The sequence below is a fragment of the Canis aureus genome, chromosome 19 (assembly GCF_053574225.1).
Source record: "Canis aureus isolate CA01 chromosome 19, VMU_Caureus_v.1.0, whole genome shotgun sequence".
Lineage (NCBI taxonomy): Eukaryota > Metazoa > Chordata > Mammalia > Carnivora > Canidae > Canis > Canis aureus.
In genome coordinates, this window is record NC_135629.1 from 9,784,540 (window position 1) to 9,804,858 (window position 20,319).

The window sequence follows — 20,319 nt, forward strand, 5'->3', positions numbered from 1 at the left end:
TAGGGAGTCATAGGCCTCTGCTGCTCTCTCCTCTTTCCAGAACTGCAGCCTGTTTGATAAAGAAAGCCTATAACCGACTGAATGGCAAGGTATGGATGATTGAAAGAGGCCTATTGACTTTTTTTTAATATCAAGGAAGCCAAAATTTACACTTACTGTCATAAGGGATAGTGCCCAATTAAAATCCAACCACCCAATTCTGGTGGAGGATCCTAAAGAAAGAAAGGTCAAAACTGCAGAAAAGTAGCAATACCTAAAGTTTAAAAGAATGGGCAGACTATGCTGGCCATAGAAGGCTCCTTAAGTAAGTTAGGTAAAACAGCATAATGAAAAGATCCTGGAATCATGAGGACTTGACTCACTCTGTTATTAACTGCGTGATCACTGATTGACTTTGGTCATTTGCAAACGACTCCATTGCACTACTTTGAGAATTAAGTAAGATAGCATTCATAAGAGAACCTAGCAAGATACCTGGCATATTGTAGGTACCCACTTTTGGTATGTAGGGTTACACAATTAAAGAAGTAAACAGGAGCCATTTTGTGGCTTCCTAGGCAATAGTATAAAGTGGTGGAGAGGAACCCACAGTTTGAGTCTCATTAGTAATTTGCAAAGTCCACTAATAGTCACTGAGTAAACTGCACGTTCATCAAAACATCCCATCAGTTTTGTAAGCTCCATGCCCAGCATGGAGCCCAACACAGGGCTTGAACTCATGACCCTGACTGAGATTGCGGATCAAGAGTTGGATGCTTAACCAACTGAGCCACCCAAGTGCCCCGAGAAAATGTTTAACATTAACCTAATATATACAAGATATCTTTTCAGAAATTCAACCATCTCATAAAACGAAATCTATTAGTATACTGAATATACTGTTAATTGACCCAACTGTTTCCTCAATCTTCTGGATGGAAATGATTTCCAAAATCCATAGACTTCATTATTATTATTTCCTTTAAGTACAAAATCATTATATATCTATGTAGCTATTCTGTTTTTCTGTTGACTGGAAATATCATGTGATAGTCACAAGAGGAACTGGGCTCAGAGGGCTAGTAATACTACTGGGGAGAGATGAAACCATCTGAGTGTGTTTACTAAGTCAGCCTTATCAAGACCCACAACCCCCAAGTCTATAGATACTTTTATTTTAAACTTTAAAGATTTTATTGTGAAAAATGTCAAACAAATATAAACGTAAAGTTTTATGAGTAATATCATTTATTCATCATTGTTTCAATAATTACCAACTCTAATCTTGTTTCATCTATTACCTCTCCTCCATTCTAAAGCCAACACCAGCAATTTAACATTTCATCTATATTTTAGCATGTATCTTTGAAAGACAGAGTCTTTTAAAAAAGAAAACGTGTGCATTTTCATTCCTGTTTTAAGGGGAAAGAAGAAAATAACTTTAGCCCACCATTTTGCCCTTTCCTAGAATTCCCATTCCTGTATCATAAAATATTGTCAGCTAATCTGAATTCATTTTCGCACTCCTCAATCACTCTAATCTAAAGCAACTTTCAAAAAATTTATGAGAAAGGAACACTTAAAAAAAGATTCTATTTATTTATTTTGGGGAGGGAAGGAGAGAGGGGGGAGGGAGAAAGAAGGGGGACGGAGGAAGGGTAGAGCAGGGAGCCCAACGCAGTGACATGGTGATCAACCCCAGGACACTGTGATCATGACCTGAGCCGAAGGCAGACACTTAACCCACTGAGCCACTCAGGCACCCTGAGAAAGGAACATTTTCAAACTCATTTTGCAAGGCTACAAATTCTCTGATACCAAAGCCAGGCAAGAATACCACAAGCCAATACTCCTAATGAACACAGATGCAAAAATCCTTAACAAAATATTCACAAACTGAATTCAGGAGTACATTAAAAGGATATACTATAACTAAGATTTATTTCTGAGATACAAGGATGGTTCAACTACCCAAATCAATAAATGTGATACACCACATCATGAAGTGAAGAATAAAAATAACATGATCATTTCTATAGATAAACTTGACAAAACTTAATATCCTTTCATGATAAAAAGAGCTCTCAACAAATTAGGTACAGATAAAATGTACTTCAACATAATGAAGGCTATACAGGATAAACCTGCAGCTAACAACCTGAAAGCTTTTACTTTAAGGAACAAGACAAAGATGCCCACTCTTGTCACTTTTATTCAAAATAGCATTGGGAGGTCCTAACCAGAGCAACTAGACAAAAAAAAAAAAAAAAAAAAAAAAAAAGAAAAGAACATCCAAATCAGAAAAGTAAAACTGTTTGCAGATGACATGGAATCCTATCATAGAATACCCTAAGGTTCCACCAAAAAGTTGTTAAAGAATGAAAAATTGAAGTAAAGCTGCAAGATACAAAATCATCAGTTGTAGGGATGCCTGGATGGCTCAGCGGTTGGGTGCTGCCCTTCAGTTCAGGTCACAATCCTGGGATCCAGGATCGAGTCCTGTGTCGGGCTCCCTGCAGGGAGCCTATTTCTTCCCTCTGCCTCTCTGTGTGTCTCATGAGTAAATGAAATCTTTACAAAACAACAACAACAACAACAACAGCAACAACAAAAACCCAGTTGTTCTATACACTAACAACAAACTACGGGAAAGAGAAATCAGATGGGATGCCTGGGTGGCTCAGCGGTTGAGGGCCTGCCTTTGGCTCAAGGCATGATCCCGGAGAGCCGGGATCGAGTCCCACATCAGGCTTTCTGCATGAAGCCTGCTTCTCCCTCTGCCTATGTCTCTGCCTCTCTCTCTGTGTGTCTCTCATGAATAAATAAATAAAATATTAAAAGGAAAAAGAGGAATTAAAAAACAATTCTAATTACAATAGCATTAAAAATATTTAGCAATAAATTTAATCACGGAAGTAAAAGATCTGCATAATGAAAACTATAAAACACTGATGAAAGGAAATGAAGACAAATGAATCGAAAGATAGTCATGTTCATGGATTGGAAGAATTAATACTTTTTAAATGTCCATACTATCCAAAGTGACCTATAGATTCAATGAAATACTTTTGAAAATTCCAAGGCAAAAAAAATAAAAAATAAAAAATAAAAAATAAAAAAATAAAAAATAAAATAAAAAAAGGAAATTCCAAGGCATTTTCACAGAAATAGAAAAAAAAAATCCTGATATTCCTTCTATGGAACCACAAAAGACGCTGAGTAGTCAAAAAACAGTCTTGAAAAAGAACAACAAAGCTGGAGGCAGCATAATTCTGGACTTCAAACTATATTACAAAGCTGTAGTTATCTTAAAAAGTATGACCCTGGCATAAAAGCAGACACATAGATCAATGTAACAGAAAAGAGAGCCCAGAAATAAATCCATATATACACTATCAATTAATTTTCAACAAAGGCACCAAGAGTATACAATGGGGAAAGGACAGTTTCTTCAATAAATGGCTCTGGGAAAATTGAAAATCCATATGCCAAAGAATGAAACTAGACCCCTATCCTTTACCATATGCAGAAATCAACTCAAAATGGATTAGACTTGATTTAAGACCTAAAACTGTATAACTCCTGGAAGAAAACAGAGTGCAGGGTCCCTGTCATTGATCTTGTCAATGATTTTGGGATTTGACACCGAAAATAAAGCCAACTAAATAAAAAATAAACAGGTTGGATTACAGCAAACTAAAAGCTTCTGTACAGCAAAAGAAACCACCAACAAAATGAGAAAGCAACTTATGGAATGGGAGAAAATATTTGGAAACCACATATCCAATAAGGAGTTGATAAAAATATATACAAAATTCATCCAACTCCTCCCCCACCCCCCACCCCCGCCAAAACTCTTACAAACTCAATAGCACAAAAAACCAATTAACTAATCGGCAAAGGACCTGAATAGACATTTTCCCAAATAAGACATAAAAATGGCCAAAAGGTTCTTGAAAAAGGTGCTCAACATCACCTATCAGCAAGGAAATGCAAACCAAAACCATGATGAGGTATCACTCATACCTGTTAGGATGGCTATCAACAAATAACAGGAGATATCAGAAGCTAGTGAGGATGTAAGATAAAGGAACCCTTGTATATTGTTGGTGGGAATGTAAACTAGTAGAGTCATTATGGGAAACAGTATGCAGGTTCCTCAAGAAATTAAAAATAGAACTACCATATGATCCAGCAATCCCACTTCTGGGAATATAGCCAAAGGAAACAAGATCACTATCTTGGAGAGATACCTATACTCCACGTTTCCAGGAGCACTATTCACAACAGCCAAGGTATGGAAACAACCTAAGGGTCTGTCAAAGGATGAATTAATTTAAATATATGATACTTATCTATTTACCTACAGTGGAATACTATTCAGCCATTAAAAAAACGAAATCCTTTCACTTGTGATGACATGAATAAGCCTGGAGAACATTATGCTACCTGAAATAAGCCAGACAGAGAGAGAAAAATACTGCATAGCATCACTTACATGTGGAATTGTTAAGAACAAAACAAAACAAAACTGAACTCACTGAATCAGAGTAGAATGGTGGATGTCAGGGGCTGGGGTGTAGGAGAAATGGGGAGAGATTGGTAAAAGGGTACAAACTTCCAGTTATAAAGATGAATAAGGTCTGAGGATCTAATGTATATATAACATGGTGACTACAGAGAGTAATACTATATATTGCAGAGTTGAAATTTGCTAAAAGTTCAGAACTTAAGGTTTCTCACCATCTCCCAAAAAGAGTGAGGTACATACATGAGGGTTGAATGTGTTAATTAACTCAATTGTTGGAATTCTTTCACAATGTTTATCAAATCATGTTGTATACATTTTTGTCAATTACATCTCAATAAAGATTAAAATACACACATTTCTTCAACACTAGAATTTATGAGCAATCTGGTGGCACACAGCTTTATCTGCAAAGATAAATGTATCTTGAAATCCTAAAGGTAAAAATTTCCTTTAACTCTGATCAGCATGTGTCACTAAAGCCACTTCGAATAAAACAATTTCTACTAACATCTGAAAAGAACCTTGGATCCTGAAAAGAAGCTTTTCTTTCTTTAAAGCTCCCTTTGGGGGGAGGGCTCAGAGGGTTGGGGGACTCAGTGGGTTAAGTATATGCTTTCGGCTCAAGTCATGATCCCAGGGTCCTGGGATGGAGTGAGCTCCTCATCAGGCTCCCTGCTCTGTAGGGAGCCTGCTTCTCTCTGCCTGCTGTTCCCCCTGCTTGTGCTGTCAAAGAAATAAAATCTTTAATCAAAAAATAAAAAAATAAAGCACCTTTCTCTATTATATACTTCTTTTTTTTTAACTTTATTTATTTATGATAGACACAGAGAGAGAGAGAGAGAGAGAGAGAGAGGCAGAGACACAGGCAGGAGAAGCAGCAGGGTCCATGCAGGAAGCCTGATGTGGGACTTGATCCCAGGACTCCAGGATCACGCCCTGGGCCGAAGGCAGACACCAAACCGCTGAGCCATTCAGGGATCCCCTAATATATACTTCTTAATGTGATATCTATGTTACAGATACATATATGTTCTAAATACAAGTACATTTCTAAAGTCAGAAGTCTCAAACAAATTTCAGCTGCACACCAATTATTCCTTTGTTAAACTGTTGATTCTTTTCAATATAACCAATGGAATCATGAAAATCAAGTGCTCTATTTATAGCATGAAAACATTACTTATCCCAAAGTGAAGATAACGTTTACAGAATCGATCAAATATTCATAACAATAATAACAACTCCCAAAATAAAAGCTAACATTTACTGGATACTTATTTTATACAAACCACGGTTTCTTCAATCACTTTACATGCAGTAGCTCATGACATGCCCACAACTTTATGAGTAACGTACTACTCCTATTCAGCCAAACAAACTAATCAAAAATCTTGGGAAAGGCTAAAAGCAGGAAACCAGCAAACTAGAATCTGAACCTTGGTCTTCATTTTAAATAACTATTGCTTCACCATTTGACATATCCTGATTTAATATTTTTTAATCTATAAGTATAATGTGACACATATTGCTGAAATATGATAATGTTACTTCTTTTAGGTATTATAGTTCAAAAGGATAAAACAGATTTCACATTCAACAATTTAAGATTTTTAAAGATTTAATATTTAAGACTTATAAAATCAAGTAATTTGAATTTTAAATGACAATGTTAAAAAGTAGATGACATCCTTTCTAAGAGAGTGTCTATTTTCAGGTCTAAGAGCAAACCATTCAAGGAATGTTAATTGGTGAGCTTTCTACTACAAGTAGCAGCAGTGTCCCAAGTGGTAGTCAGGTTTAAGTACTTGAAATCATCAGAGACAAATGGAAAATGATCTAGTATTTTAAGAGATTATTTTTATGAGAGAAAGGAAGTTTCTTGTCTTGAATTATATATATCATAACAAGAAATTGTGGTTCCTAGAAGAATAGAAAAGTCCATGATCCTCTTCCATGGACTAAAAATAATTATTATTTTAGAAAAATCTATAAGCAGATAGTTTTCATAAATTAACCTAAATGATTTTTGTGTTATAGAAATACTATGACAAAACTACTTTAAATATTCATGATGAAAAAAAATATTCATGATGAATCTGTCAAATCTTACATATAGGGACAGGAAGAGATTAGGTGAAAAAATACAATAAGCTAGATTTCCCTGACTACATGAAGATTTGTACATTTCACTTAGTAATGCTACTTTATGTAATTTTAAAACAAAAAGTAATCCCTGAAAAATCTGAGATTGAGTTGAAACAAATTAATCTCACTGTGTATCAAGTTGGTAGCACAGCCACATAGAAAAGAATTATTCCAAGTGACTTTAAAACATTTTAACTTGACAGTATATCCTTAGAGGGATATATCCTAATGGTATAAATAAATAAACTCACTTTCCAGTGATCGTATTTTTCCAGCATTCTAAAACTGTTGTGTGTACAATGTAGGACAAAGCAAAGAGTAATGGCACTGATGTTAGTGGAAACTAGGATTTGGGGAATGAGGGAAAAGATGATTAATGTAAAAAATTATGTAGTATTCAATTCCAAATAAAAGTTATCAAATACCAACAACTAATATTTTTTCAAAGAAACAAAAGTAGAAAAAAAGGATTTTTTAGTCCTATCTAAAAGGTCTAGAAACCAGGACCAACCCAAGAGCAATGAACTCCTACCACCCACACTGTGGTCTCTAGGTACCATTTCCTACTAAAAGAAACCAGTATGCGCAGAAATGAGTAATTCCAGGTTTGGGGCAGGAATGTCAAAATGATCCTAGAACACCTTGTCATACTAGAAAGCAAGGAACCAATCAAAAAAATAAGCCAGGAAACAATTGGGAATGAGTAAAAGGGCTCAGAAGACAACAGCCAAATGTACAAATTGAACGTCAAAAACAGTAACTACAAGGGTCTGAAACATATCAAACATATTGCAAACCATAAGTACACAATAATAGCACTTCACTGATCACCTAGGAAGGCTGCTAGGTTACCAACCCATTATTCTGAAAACTGGTAAGGGGGATAAAACAAACACTGATCTTGCCTTTTTTTTTGCATTCAAAATGTACCACCCTAGGATAACCAAATATATGAGAGGGAGCACTACAAAAAATAAATAAGGTAGTGATAAAATATTACCACTTTGCAGCCATAAAGGAAATAATGAGTGCAGGCCCATGGTTCTCAACGTGTGGTTTGATAACTGATGAAGTTCCTAAGATTCTTTCAGGGGGGATGTGAAGTCTTTCTCGTTTCAACTACATATCGATGTGAGGACAGAGTTTCTTCAGTCCAAATCAACTTATCACAAGAAATTAAATGCAGAAGCAGCTGTGAGAAAGCAGCTGTCTTCTATTAAGTCAGACACTGAAGATATTTGCAAAAATGTAAAACAAGGGATCCCTGAGTGGCTCAGCAGTTTGGCGCCTGCCCTTTGGTCCAGGGTGTGATCCTGGAGTCCTGGGATAGAGTCCCATGTCGGGCTCCCTGCGTGGAGCCTGCTTCTCCCTCTGCCTGTGTCTCTGCCTCTCTCTCTCTCTCTCTCTTTCTGTGTGTCTCTCATGAATAAATAAATAAATAAATAAATAAATCTTTAAAAAAAAGTTAAACAATGCCACTTGAAGAAAAAATTTTGGAAATATAGTTATTCTTCATAAAAGTAATGTCATTTATGTTAGCAGGATTTGTTACCATTATTTTAAAATTAGTTGATAAATAACTTAAAATGTTTCTGTTTCAATTTCTAATCTGGTGAATCTCCAATCCTTAGAATCTCTTTGGGGCTTTCAATTTTTTAAGAGCATAAAGTTTAAGAATGGCTGATACAGGCAATGAATACCAACAGCTGCTTAACATTACATAGAAAGGTAGAAATTATGTAGCTTAAAAAAAAAAAAAAAGATTTATTTATTCATTTGAGGGGGGCGGGGGAGAGGAGTGGGGAGAGAGGGCGCACAGGAGCAGGAAGAGAAAGAATCCTTCCAGCAGACTCCCTGCCTGGTGCAGAGCCCGATGCACAAGGCTCAATCCCAGGACCCTGAGATCATGACCTGAGTCAGATGCTTAACTGACTGAGCCACCCAGGCGCCCCCATGTTATGTAACTCACAATGCAAGTACATAGTACTATTATAAAGTATATTTACAATCCACCTAGTAACATGAAATATGGGCAGGGGAAGTCATCTAATAGAATATGTTAACTGACACCATGGGGATGCAACCTCCAATATTCAAAGAATAGGAACTCTTTACACAATGGCATATTTAAACAAGTATATAATATATACAAGAGAAAATAATCTATAAACACTCAAACTTATCAACTTAGAGAAATGTATGGACCTTCTCTCAATCAAATGGAATGGTTTATTTTCTAAAAGATCTTATTTATTCATTTGAGAGAAGAGAGCTTAAGCTGGGGGGGAGTGGGGCACGGAGGGAGAAGTTACTTCATAAAGTAGGATGTCTGTGTCTCTTCTTGTTGCTTGGTTTATTCTGCAAACTTCAAGCCATTCCTTTTCATACCAACTATTTATGATAAACTACGAAGGGAAAGTTACACTTACTCAGCCTTCCTTCTCTTAAGATACAGATTTTACATGGGTCTCACACATGGCCTGCTAAGACAACTACTCAACTGACGAATGGATACCTTATTCTGAGTAACGCCTCAGATCTTAGTGACCTAGGAGTTAAGTTAGGAAGAGTGAGGAAAAAAATATCTGGGTCAGGTCAACCAGCGGAGGCTCCAAAGTAAGAGCCTTGGGTTGCCATTATTACCTACTTGTTTAGTTCTAAATAGTTTGGCTACAATAAGTTCAGAGCTCCATAAATGATGCTAGCATCATTTTTTACCCAGGAATTTTTAGTAAATATCTGATGTTAGTACTCCTTATATAATGAACCACCAATAAAGTGACTACCCATTTAACCTATAAGTATTTTATACCACTTCACAGGTTTTAAATTTTTGGGTAAACTTTTTCAAGAAAAGTAGCCTAAATATGAAAATATGTAAAAATACAGAACAATTTTAGCCTCATCTGAAAATGTGCAGATACCACGTCAACCTACCCTTATTTTGTTCTATTACTAGGCTATGACATTAAAATTCTAATTGCCATAAATAAAACGAAATATGTCTAGCAAGAACAAAATTAAAAAGAGACTTCAAAAATTTGGACTTGCTTCTATATTTTCCTCAAACTTCTAATTTTTTTTTTTAAAGTCATCCCACTTAATATTTTTCAGACTGTGGGCATAAAGACATTTAATTTGTGTGGCCACAGTAATTTGTAACATAAAAATTGAGAAAATAAAAATTTATGCATTCATACAACAAACTAATGCTACAGTCACCATGCAATCAGTCATACTGCCCTAAAGTTCCTTTTCTTTGTTCTATTTTAGGAGGTTAAACTCTTTTGTCTTAGAAAGAAAATAAAGTATTAAAAAAGTGCCCTTTAGATTCTAACCCAAATGTTACCATAATAAACATTTATTTTTTATTTTTTTTAATTTTTAAAAAATTTTTAAATTTACTTATGATAGTCACACAGAGAGAGAGAGAGAGAGAGAGAGGCAGAGACATAGGCAGAGGGAGAAGCAGGCTCCATGCACTGGGAGCCCGACGTGGGATCGCGCCCTGGGCCAAAGGCAGGCGCCAAACCACTGTGCCACCCAGGGATCCCCGAACATTTATTTTTTAAGTAACCATATCTGTGTCTCTTCCTTTTCTCTCTGGTTTCTCTTATAAAAAAAAGTCAACTCTCAACAGTCTACATTAATAAAGGAAAATGTAACATAAATGCAGAGGCACTCTAACTGCCAACAGGTCCTTCCACTTAAATAAAACCTTCCTTGGATACTGAGAATGCCCAAACAGTTGCTTATTAACTAGAGATCATCCCCCTTCAGAGATATGAGAGTATAAATTGTGTGTTTTGTGGCATGCGCGGAGGTTGGTAGAAAGAAATAGAACTTTCCAACGTAGGCTAAAGATTATAACAGGGCAGGAATAAAAAACCATGGAGACCCAGGGGGGCGGGTGGGGAGCACAGCCATTAACAACCTCATTCAAAATGACAAACAATGGGTGCAAATATCAAACAATGAGACCCATTTGGACATATGTTAAAATTAACAGGTCAACATAAAATATGCTGACATGATACTAGAACATCCTAACCTGATCATAATTTCTGAGAGTTATGAGATAATACCTTACTATACTCAGTGGTACACATAATTTAGATTCTTGGGTTTTATTTGACTTTTTGTATTTTAGGAATGGGGAGAAGAAAATCTCAGCATCAGAAGACAGTAAAAATGATAAAAATAAAATTTGTTTTGGGTGGCAATATGAGAAAACAAAGGCTTAAAGAACTTAAATTTGCAGCTTGAGGAAAGAACCGAATAATGAAAAATTTGTACACAATTAATTTCACCTTCACTAAGGTAAAGGGACAAACATATAAAAAGGCTTAAGGTTTTTTTTTGTTTTTTTTTTTAAGATTTCATATATTTATTCATGAAAAACAGAGAGAGGCAGAGACATAGGCAGAGGGAGAAGCAGGTTCCTTTCAGGGAGCCTGACATGGGACTTGATCCCCTGACCCGGCATCACACCCTGAGCCAAAGGCGTAGACGTCTGCTCAACCACTGAGCCACCCAGGCGCCCCAAGGTTTAACTTTTTAATCTTATTTTAGTCATAGCTCTATGTTACACAAATAAGTAATTCCCAATAAAACTGAAAATATTATCCACAGAAGAGATTTCTCCCTTTAAGTTAATACTAGAGGTGGCATCTGGTGGTGATGATTGTGTAAGAGCCAATGAAAATTAAGTATACTTACAATTTTTTTTTCCTGTAAGGTTAAAGAATCTGAAATGGTTTATTTAGAAACAAAGTCGAAGATACTGAAGTTATAAAATCTCCTTCATTACTGACTTTAAGAAAAGGACAAATTAGGGCAGCCTGGTGGCTCAGTGGTTTAGCGCCGCCTTCAGCCCAGGGCCTGATCCTGGAGACCCGGGATCAAGTCCCATGTCAGGCTCCCTGCATGGAACCTGCTTCTCCCTCTGCCTGTGTCTCTGCCTCTCTCTCTCTCTCTCGAATAAATAAAATCTTTAAAAAAAAAGAAAAGAAAGAAAGAAAAGGACAAATTAATTTTGTACTTAAGTACATATAAACAAAGTCACAATCTAACCATAACAAAAAAAAATCCTATGAGCCCATCAGTTTTTCCCCTTTGTCCTAGTTTCTTTTTTGCTGGGGAGAGGCATTATGGGATAATAATAGCAGGAAATAAGGTGGAGCAGCTGCACAGGCAAGATGAGGTACAGTGCTGTGTTTTACCTCCATTCTCGTCTACTGCTGGTGGGGTCTCACTGAAAATCAGATTAGCTGTTTGGGGAACCAAAGCAGTTATCAAAACATCTGGGTTCAAATCCCCCCCCCAATTCCCAGAACTTTTTAGGGCTTCTGGCAAGTTTCAGGTAATAGTAGCAGAAGAAGCCAAGATGAAGAGATTTCTAGTATTTGGGAAGAGGAGTGTGTGTGTACACGCACCTGAGTGTGAAAAGGATGTTTACTCTAATGTTAGAAATGTGATACACATAGAGAAAACGAATTGGAATGGAGGCCAGGTTTTGAACTAGATTGTTTCTTTTTCTTTTTGTAATAAATTAATTTGCATCATGTTCTATTTTTTTAAAAGACTTTATTTATTTATTTGAGAGAGAGTACGGGGCGGGAGAGGAGAAGCAGACTCCCTGATAAGCAGGGAGCTCCATACAGGGTTAGATCTCAGGATCCTGGGATCATGACCTGAGCAGAACACAGATGCTTAACTGACTGAGCCACCCAGGCACGCTGAGCTAGATGGCTTCTATTTTAGTCCCACAAATTTATGGAAATAATTCACATGAGCGCATTATAAAGAGAAGAAAGGACTATCCTAAATTTTTACAGTAATACAAAATATAGCTCACTAAACTTCATGTTAATATTGTTGCTTTCTGGGATCCCTGGGTGGCGCAGCGGTTTGGCACCTGCCTTTGGCCCAGGGCGCGATCCTGGAGACCCGGGATCGAATCCCACGTCGGGCTCCCGGTGCATGGAGCCTGCTTCTCCCTCTGCCTGTGTCTCTCTCTGCCTCTCTCTCTCTCTCCGTGTGACTATCATGAATAAATAAATTAAAAAAAAAAATATTGTTGCTTTCTTCACTAAAAAAAAAAAAAATACAAAAAACCTTCTAACTAATGGCAATCATAATTAGTCACTAAAATTTCCCTTTTCAGGTCAAAACATTATATCATTACTGCAAAAACCATTACACATAAAAATATAATGTTAAATGGGTAACACATTTAGTTTTCTTTTACAGAGGGAAATGACACAAAAATTGATCAGGTTTGCTTAATATTAGAATGTGCATTACAGACCATTTTTTCCAGTTATTCTATTAGGTTAAACCATCTCTTCATTGCTTATAGCCAGTAGGTCTAAAACGGTGAGCAAAAATCAGCATGCCAGTTCCCTTTACCATCTTCTGCAGCTTGGATAGAAGGCAAAAACTTTAAGGCTAGTTTAATAACATTGCAATACAGGTGGTATCTAATGCAAGTAACAGATGTACTATTGGAAAACTGAGTTCAAACCAATTATTTTCTTTCCTTTTTTTTTTTTTTTTTTTTTTTTTAAAGATTTTATTCAGCTATTCCTGAAAGACACACACAGAGAGAGGCAGAGACATAGGTAAAGAAAGAAGCAGGCTCCCTGCGGGGAGCCCAATGAGGGACTGGATCCCAGGACCCTGGGATCAAGCTGTGAGCCAAAGGCAGATAGATGCTCAACCACTGAACCACTCAGGCGCCCTCAAACCAATTATTTTCAAATATTAAATTCTCTTAAAATATATTAAGCATTTAAAAGAACCTCATCATATATTCCTTTATAAAAAAGGAAACTTTTTTAAAGATTTAAAATCTTTATAAAGATTTAAAAAGATTCAAATAATTGGTATCTAATTTGTATGTGAATGCAGTTCTTTTATACATATTTTCTTTAAAGAACTGGCACTATTTGACATGCTAAAAGTAACTAAAAACAGGGGCACCTGGCTGGTTCAGTCAGTAGAATATGTACTTTTGATCTCAGGGTTGTGGGTTCGAGCCCTACCTTGAGTGTAGAGATTACTTAAAAAAAAATTAAAAACTAACTAAAAATACTGTTCAGGTCACTGGTTTAACATTTTATGAAAACTTCAGAAGGAACCCAAACTTTGAACTATTTCATTGTGATTATGCTTAAAGGGCCAGATAACTCTCAAATCCCAACTCCATGATTCATATTAATTCTAATAAGCTGAATTGCAACCACCCCACTTTCTCCTGGAAGCTGAATACAAATGTATCAAACTAGGTTGTGCCTAACCTAAAAAGGGAGAAGGGCGCCTCAGGAATAATATCCAGTGAATATCAGGTTCTCCAGGAAGTAGGGATAAGACAAATAAGTACCCTTTCTTTAGTTAGCATTTTACTTGATGGCGATCCAACATATGAATGCTGGAGGGTGCTCTCCCTATTATTGGTCTAAAACTGGAGTTAACAGGGAGGGGCACCTGGCTGGCTTGGTACAGCATGAGATTCTTGATCTCCCAGCTGTAAATTCAAGCTCCACATTGGGTGTTAGACATTACTTAAAATAAAAATATAAAATCTTAAATAAAATAAAGTGAAATAAAATTGGAGCTAACAACACGCAACTATTTCACAAAGTGAAACATTATTCTACCTATTCTGGCCTAATCCTAATCTATTTAAAGACAATATGTAATATTGAAACATAAGTTTTATACAGATAAAATATTCTTTTCCATTTCTTAATGAGAATTCTGCTGTCAGATGCTCTAGAACTGGTCTCCTCAGGAGGTGACTTGTTATTTAGGACGGTGGAGGGCATGGGATTTGTTTTCTTTAGACCTCTACAAAGCTTTAGTTTTTTATTTTTCCTTGGAGGCAGCGACGGGTCTCTACCCGATATTCGGGGATATACTAAATTTGGGGTTAAGAGTATATAGTTGGCACAAATTCAGTGCTCGAGTGGGAACTATAAATGATTTCTTTAATTGTATGCCAAACTGAATAATCTCCCAGGGAAAAGAACCTCCTCCTCCTGCCTTTCCTACCTCCTGCCCCTCCCCCACCAACACTGCCTCCCTGCTGTGTAAAGAGCCCTTTGTCCTGCCCCGCACTTATCTAGCTGTTTGGCCATATTGACAGGCCAACTAAAAGCATAATAAGGGAGTCAGTCTGACATAAGCAGCTGGCAATTTGAAACAAAAATCTTCCTTTTCTACTCAGACCAAATCCTGCTGCAGAAGTCTCAGGCTCCTCCCATGCTTCCATCTATTTTTCAAACACGGCAGCAAGGAATTCGGCATTTTCCCTTGATTAGATAGCACATCAAAAACTTGAATCCCCAGATAGAGAAACAAATTCTTACAAATTCCTATATCCACTGCTTATTTTATGATTCGTAACATAGGTCAAGGAGTATTCCCAGCTCTGGGTGAATATACATAATGAACATAGCTAAGGAAATGATTCTTACCACTTCAATTTGCAATCTAAACTCTGAAGATTCTCAGACTACAAGAAGACAGAAAAGCACAGAAATCAGTCAGACCAAACCAACACTTGTATACATAAAGCAAAACTTGACAATAATCTTAGTGTTTTAACTGTAGGAAGATACTATTCCAATAAGCAAAAAATTCCTTTTCCCTGTCTTTATATCAAAGATACTTAATGTGACCCTTGCATCTCTCCCTGAGGTATTCAGCAAACAAAATCAATATGATGGAAAAACTGAGTGAGGCAGGATGGGATTACAAATTCCTTGCTCAGTGAAGGCTCCAATAAAGTAGGTTGAGATTTAGCTTCATTGTTTCTTTATTATCTCTCATGGTTTCCTTCATAAAGTGTTAAGAGCTTTTTCTAAAGTAATGCTTTCTAACAGGCCCCCCCTCCCATCATTACTGGATATCAGTTTAGAACTGAATATACAAGAGGATACTTTTCATAAGACTCTAAATGATTTAACAAAATATGTATTAATAAATGAAAGAAATATTCTATCTTTCATGAATTTCTCTGAATCTTTACAAGAGAGATCAATCGCTGCAAGTGAAAGGTTTAAAGTGCCATTTCATCACATATTTTGGAATTTGGGGCAGTAAAGAATGGTACCAAGCCTGGTCTACCACAGACGCATTACACTTATTTTCTAAAGACTGCCTCTAAAAGGACTTTTGTCAAGTAGGTTCCCTGCCCAGTGTGGAGCGCAACGTGGGGCTTGAACCCACAACCCTGAGATCCAGACCTGAGCTGATATCAAATTGGAAGCTTAACCAACTAAGCCACCCAGGCAGCCCTGAGAGGATGTTTTTAATCAAATTACAAATAACTACAAGTTGTACTACTAAATATACATTATCTCACATATTTTACAGAGTTCAGAGTAACTTTTGTCTTGAAGAAAATAGCCCTATCAGTAAGTTTTAGTTTTCAATACTTGAAACATTTTTTTAATAAATAAAATTCACTGCTAGGCCTTTTGGTTTCAGATTAAGCTGACAAATCACCAGAGCTGAACCAGAAGTTAGAAGAAAACTTTATTCTTGATCATAATCCAATTTGCAATAATAAGATGTATCCAGTGAATGTTAACTCTGGCCTCATGTTTCATTAAGTTATTTCAACACAAAGAGAATAAGGCAAGGTTCTCTGCACATCTCCAGTTTGCAATTTGTTATTTTCCCATCGAAAAGCAAAAAATGAGATGGCAACCCTCCACTACAAAGGCCAGAGTAAGTTCAAAGAAGTAAGTATGTAAGTTCCTAGAGACAAAAAATAGTATCAGAATACACAAAAATTTTCAAGCATGGTTAAAAAATCCTATGAAAAGGGCCTCTATGATCTTTTAAAAAATGATTACATCAAGATCACAATGGGTTCCAAACAATAGAAAATACAAGTGAAAAAGCAATTATTTTACAAGGTAACTTTCATATTATGTAATAACTTAAACTAAAGGACACTTACATTTATCTAAGTTGTGTTAAACAGCCAGTATGAGTGAAGCCATACCGGCTCTTTTTATTAATTTGGCATCTTTTACACTTACTACTAATAAGAATAGAACCACCTAAAATATTATTCATTAAAGGTTGTATTTCGTTAGTCCGTTTGTATTGCTGAAAGACAATGCAAGCCACATTTGTGAATGACGAAACTCATTTCCATTCTTTTTGGTTCCTTGCCACAAATGCCAGAGTCAGATTACACATTATAGATGATTGTGGGATTTAAGTACATTTACATGAAACTGAAAATATCAAAATTCTGGGGAAAAAAATAGGATGCAAGAGTCTTGGAGGGGTGGGGGCAAAGAAAACACACTGACATCTATTAGATACTGTGTAAATGGTGGGTATATTTGGGTGGTGGTTTCCTACAAGTACTTCTACACTCAACAAACTGTTCTTCCTAATCAAAGATCTTCCCAATCTTTGCAAGAGCTGTGGGGGAAGGGTAGACCACATAAGGGACTCAGAGGCTGTCTTCTCAAGTATCCTGTCCTCTAGACTTACTCGATTTCTGAATCTTCCTTCTGGTCTATCCTTTATTTCAAACGGATCATGGCCAAACACACATCCTATGATCTTAGAAGACTATATCCAACACATATATAACGAATTGATTTCATATGCCAAACGCCAAAGAAATAATCTAATCTAGCGAGAAGTCTATACTAATACAGAAATTAAGGAAATACTTTCGAGATTTATATTTAGAAATCATTCCAAAAAGAGCAGTTCTTTTTAGTTATAATTCCCAATGTAGTAATACGTTTAGCAAAACATCTATTCAATAAGGTAAATGTGGCCTAGCAATTTGAGAGAAGGAGGTACACAAACAAAATATGGTTTTAAATGGATTGAAAAATCAAAACTCTACTGGAACTTTCAGACCTATCCAAGAACAAATCCCCAGATAAAAACCAAAACCAAAAACCAAACAAGAAAGAAGAGTCTTTAACTATGATCCAGTTTCCAGATGCTGATATCCATAAATGGGTAGGTTATGAATTGCTAACTCTCATCTTCCATCAATAAAACGCAAACCAGCTCAGCAGTCAAAATTCCCAGGAAAGCAAGGTTTCTTCTTAGTCCTGAAGCAGCCATTGCCTAAGTGCAGCTCCCTGCAGCCAACAGCATTAATGGACGCTGCACTGCTGTCCTTCCCTGGAGACAGCAGCCAGCACTACTCAAGCTTCTCACGTAGCAACCAGAGCTCCAGAGCCAGCAGCTGCTGCTGCCTTGTATACTCACCCCTGTGATCCAACCCAAAGGAACAACCTTCTCCTTACCCCACCCCCACTCCTTACACACTTTTTTTCTTTTCTTTTCTTTTTTTTTTTTTTTTTTTTGGACCAGTGCTCCATGCCAGAAGGGCTGAAATTATGCTTTTAGAAACAAACAATCCTAAGGTCATTCTTTTAGTTTTAAACTAAGACCCTTTTTTAAAAAAATCAAAATTTACCAACTAAATCACAAATATCCATGTTTAAATTAAGCCAGCAATTTAGGAGTGAAGATTAAGTTTTCAAAGGCCAATTTTCCAAACACACTCTTTACAGTCAAATTTAAATTTGCAGCTAGAGACAGAGCCTTGTGTTTTGTCTTATCAAAGAACATTATTCATTTTTCTATACATAATGACAGTGTGAGTAGCCCTTAAAGACTAATCCCATAACAGGCCAGAATTTGGGGCTATAGAAGGAAACTAATGATCCTCCTGAGAAAACTGGAAGAAATCCAATAAAAATTTTTTTCCCCGTATGTCCTCCAAGAGGCCCAGAAACCTCTGATTATGTGAATATTCTTGCTTTAGTCCTAGCTCACATCCACATTCCACACATCTAAAATTACCCTTACAACTTCTCTCTTAGAGTGACCTAAAAACATTAATGACATAAAAATCAACCATCAAGAAATTTCCCCAAACAGGGTACACATTCTCCTGAAAATCTCTAAACACTCAATTCAGCTGGATCCCTCCCAACCAAAAAGTATAGCTATGCAACATCTACCCAACAACAACAAAAAAATGTAAATGTGACCTTGATCACAAATATGTCATTTAAAAGCAACTTGTTTAGTCAAGTTATAAAGGAAATTGGCAGAGAACCTGGGGACTCTTTCAGTACTATGACTACGGAGAAAATTGAGAGAAATGAACTAAAAGTACAGACAAAGCCCAATGGAACCCTGAGCTCTGGGTAAGAAATGAGTTACTGGTGAACACATTGCACAAGTAACATGAGAAAGCAGAAAATGCAGGTCATACACGCACCCCTGACCCAGACCAGCAGAGCTGGCTGCAGCATCAGTATCCAAGGGAAAGACCAGTTATTCCTACAAAGTGAGACAAGCAAAGGCGCTCTATAGAATAAATTAGCATAGAAGGGGCTTTCCCGACAGTTCAACTTTCCCTCTCACGCGATTCACCTACTTAAAAAAACCAGGGCTTTTTCTTACCACCATTCACCTCACATCCCTGGCTTCCACGCAGAGGGAAAGGATATTCATACAGGGTAAAATTTTCTGCTTTTAAAGACGTGCTCAAATGATCGCTCTCCACGCCCAAGGCAGGAAAAACGACACGATCTGGCTCAGCTCCAACCTCGAACCCTACAAATTCAATGAGGCTATCTCCGATACTGGGGCATACGCCACTGAGAGCCCAAGAATGTGAGGTGGGGGTGGCGAAGGTAACGTCTTCAGTGTGGGGCAAAGAAGCAATCTATCTGAGATGGGGACCGGAGAAGGAGACTGAAGGCGTCCAGGAACACTGGGGGGGGGGGGGGGTCAAGGCCCCCCCCACCCTCGAGAGATCAGAGTTGTCACAAGGCCGCGCGAAAAGGGGTGGGGGTGGGGGTGGGGGTGAGGAGGGAGGAGAAAAGTATGCCTGTGCATTTTTAGAGGAGGGCAGGGAGAGGCCTATCCTCAAGTAAAAGGTAAACGTGGAGTAGGCAGTTCCCAGGAAAAGGGGTGAAGAGGCGTGGGGGAGGGGAAGCGTCCTGATCCAGGAAAGGCACGAAAAGGGTAGTGGGGTCGACCAGATGACGGCGGGGGCCGCTCTCCCCGGGGAAGAGGGGTGCGACGGTGTGTGTGGGGGGCAGCGAGAGGGATGAGAAGGGGCAGCATCCTCCGGTGAAAAGCCTGGGGAGGGCCCAGGCCCACGTCCCGAGAGCGAGCGCGGGGAGACGGAGGAGGTGACCCTTCCCTCCCCCAGGGCCCGGTCGTGAGGGCAGGTCTCTCTTTTCTGTCGGACCCTTACCTTGTCCCAGGCGCTGCCGGGGCCTGGGGCCGGGCTGCGGCGCACAGCACTCCCGGGAGGCAGCAGGACTCGAGTTAGGCCCAACGCGGCGCCACGGCGTTTCCTGGCCGGGAATGGCCCGAGCCCGTGAAGTGGGGGTGGGGGGCAGAAAGGCGGAGCGAGCCAAAGGCGGGGAGGGGGAAGGGCCAGGGAAGAAGGGGGGGGGCCGGCACTACAGTGTTGGCGGACTGGCGGGACTGGGGCTGCGTGAGTCTCTCAGCGCAGGCGGGCGGCGGCCGCCCCTCCCCCGGCGGCGGCGGCGGCGGCGGCGGCAGCTCACTCAGCCCGCTGCCCGAGCGGAAACGCCACTGACCGCACGGGGATTCCCAGCGCCGGCGCCAGGGGCACCCGG

General features: G+C 38.3%; 1 protein-coding gene across 19 annotated transcripts in view; it reads right to left on the reverse strand.

Annotated features, from left to right (window-relative positions):
• The window catches only part of SETD5 (SET domain containing 5), an 82,936-nt gene extending 62,702 nt beyond the window's left edge, over positions 1–20,234 (reverse strand). For 10 of the 19 annotated variants that reach the window (XM_077857953.1, XM_077857951.1, XM_077857949.1 and 7 more), the window contains exon 1: positions 19,929–20,233. The gene's annotated coding sequence lies outside the window, so the exon portion shown is untranslated. Of the gene's footprint in view, positions 1–19,928 lie in introns of all 19 variants that reach the window. The other 9 variants (XM_077857944.1, XM_077857952.1, XM_077857950.1 and 6 more) reach the window with 3 other exon arrangements.
• Positions 20,235–20,319: the final 85 nt, after the last annotated feature.